Here is a 2,500-nt window from a genome sequence, read left to right as displayed (position 1 = left end):
CAGAATCACAGACTCCTGAGGAACCTCATCTTCATCTCCATGGGCTTCACCATCATCACCGTCGAGGTGAGTGAGTGTGTGTGTGTGTGTGTGTGTGTGTACTGTCAGGGAAAGAGGATTTGCGGAGCCTGTAATATTTGGTTTGTCACACACACACCTTCATCGCCACGCAATTATATAAATATATATAATTATAAAATTTGCAACGGTTTCATGAATCATAATCATACTCGCGAACTGTTTGAGATTATTAGCAGCATCAGTGATAATCCGCAGATGATTGACAGGTTAACAGAAGTGACACACTTCCGAAATCCACTGACAAATTCAAAAAGTTCCGTTAAACGTTCGTCTGACGTTTATTTTAAATGTAACAACTCGTTTCAGAACTTCCAGAGAACATTCAAATGTAACATTCTCATAATGTGTGAAAAATGATACAATAATCTTCGAATAACCAAGAAAAAACTATTTAAAAAAACGACGTTTTGAACATTTAAAAAAATTATCACATTTTCATAAGCAAAACGTTGTTAGAACATATTTGTGTTTGCTAGGATAGGCTGCATTTGTAAAGTCGCATCAACTTTATTTCTACCGCGCTTTATATCGATTCATAGCAGCTTCAAAAGAACAGAATCTATGAGTGTTTTACTGTAAACTAAGTCTTTATTGCTTCGTCGTCACTTTCTCAGGCTGAGATGGACTGATGAGAAGCTGTTATTCACAGAGGAACATTTGACAGACTGACATAACCACTTTAAAAGTGTTATTAAGAGAATGGAAATATGTGCGTCACAAAATAACATTTTTTCACAAACATTCATTTTAGAAGTGAATTTATGTTTTTGAACCTCTTTCACTTTGGAGCAAAAAGCCATTCACGGATTTTATTACATGATTAACAGTTTTAAACCTTTTTGCTTTTAACAAAATTGTCAAAAATAATCATTTAAAATAATGAATTATTCCATCATGTCTTTAAGCAGTCTAATTATAGGATCATAATTAGTGTGAATGAATGAGTGTTTTTCAGCATATTAAATTTCAAATGCAGCTCATCCAATCAGAATTAGATATTATATGTATATATATTGTATATGAAGTCAAGCTTTTTAATTGCCTGGTTTTTGTGTCACTTCCTGTGACCTCACCCATCTTCCTCGACCCTCATCAAAGGTCACGCCCTTCCTGTTTCCCTCACATGGCTCCTGACCTCTGACCCCTGCTGACCCACTCATTCTGAAGGAGTAGTTCTCAGTCCAGATCTACTGCGTCTCACTTTCAGATCAAGACACACACACACACACGCGCACACACACACACACACACACACGCTTCCCTCATCCAGAGGATCTGCTCAGTTTATCCAGGCTCATGTTGATTTAAAAGCTATTGTTGTGGGAACCTTAAGCTTGGGAAATAACTGTGCATCATATATGAATATGTATATGGCAAGCCATTTTAGCTTAAATTGTACCCAGCTTTACTCGTCATAATAGCATTTTTACTAGTAAGAATTCAATTAGAGAGCTTGACAGATGAATTTGTACTAGCCATATGTCTCCATTGACTTCCATTCATTTTTAATTACAGAGCTCTACAACTGAATTGTTACTAGTAATAATTACAATTTAAGAGCTCTCTAATCCAATTATTACTAGTAAAAATACTATTACAACGAGTAACGCTGGGTACAGTTTGAGCTAAAATGCCTTGCCATATACATATACATATACATAGGCTACAGTCAAAACTAAAAATTCAGACACCAGATATAATTTTTTATATTTTTTTACTAGTGTGTGCAGGACACTATAGTTCATTCATTTATGTAAGTGAGGAGAGCAAAATAAAGTAAACGGTGACATATTATACACAAATATTACAGTGACTACCAGTAAAACTTATACAAATTTGGGACTATAAATGATTGGGACGCTTTGAGCTGATCATGTTTTGCTGAAGTGTTTTTTCTTTAATAACTAATGCAGCTTTTTACACCACAGACTGAACAACATGAAGCATTGCTTGGTAACTGGTTGAGCTAAACTGGTATTATCTAATTGTGTAGTTAAATTTAACAGCTGACAGATATTCAACATAATTCATGTGTGAGAGTCTAACAGAAGGACGGACAAAACCAGTCAAATATCAACTGATCTAATAACTCTGAGTTCTGCTCATATTTTATATAGCGAATAAACTGTGATAATGTGAGAAATGTTGAAGGTGTGTGAATAAAGTGTGTTTTTACGGTATATATATATATATATCAGATAAGAGAGAAACACTTCTGACAGGTCAACTAAAGACTGAAGGACTAAATCAAACAAAAGATCCTGTATTCCTGGAGCTTCTCCGCGATGGTTAAACACTAAAGCTGTCGGACACACTGCAGGGCTCCGGAGACGCTTCACACTCCTCGACTCCGGGACAGTGTGTGTGTGTGTGTGTCTTGAGCAACAGAACAGAGAAGCGGAGGAGTTCGAGATTTATG

At 35.9% G+C, this 2,500-nt stretch overlaps 1 protein-coding gene across 1 annotated transcript in view; it reads left to right on the top strand.

Moving 5' to 3' along the window:
- Positions 1-2,500, top strand: part of grem2b (gremlin 2, DAN family BMP antagonist b) — a 14,047-nt gene that overhangs the window by 281 nt on the left and 11,266 nt on the right. The window contains exon 1 of the mRNA XM_077245695.1: positions 1-66. This exon is cut by the window's left edge and continues 281 nt beyond it. The gene's annotated coding sequence lies outside the window, so the exon portion shown is untranslated. The remainder of the gene's footprint in view (positions 67-2,500) is intronic.

Source organism: Siphateles boraxobius, unplaced genomic scaffold (assembly GCF_051911475.1).
Source record: "Siphateles boraxobius isolate OS27281-9 unplaced genomic scaffold, OSU_SipBor_1 28, whole genome shotgun sequence".
NCBI classification, from domain to species: Eukaryota; Metazoa; Chordata; class Actinopteri; order Cypriniformes; family Leuciscidae; genus Siphateles; species Siphateles boraxobius.
This window is presented reverse-complemented; position numbering and strand designations above follow the sequence as displayed.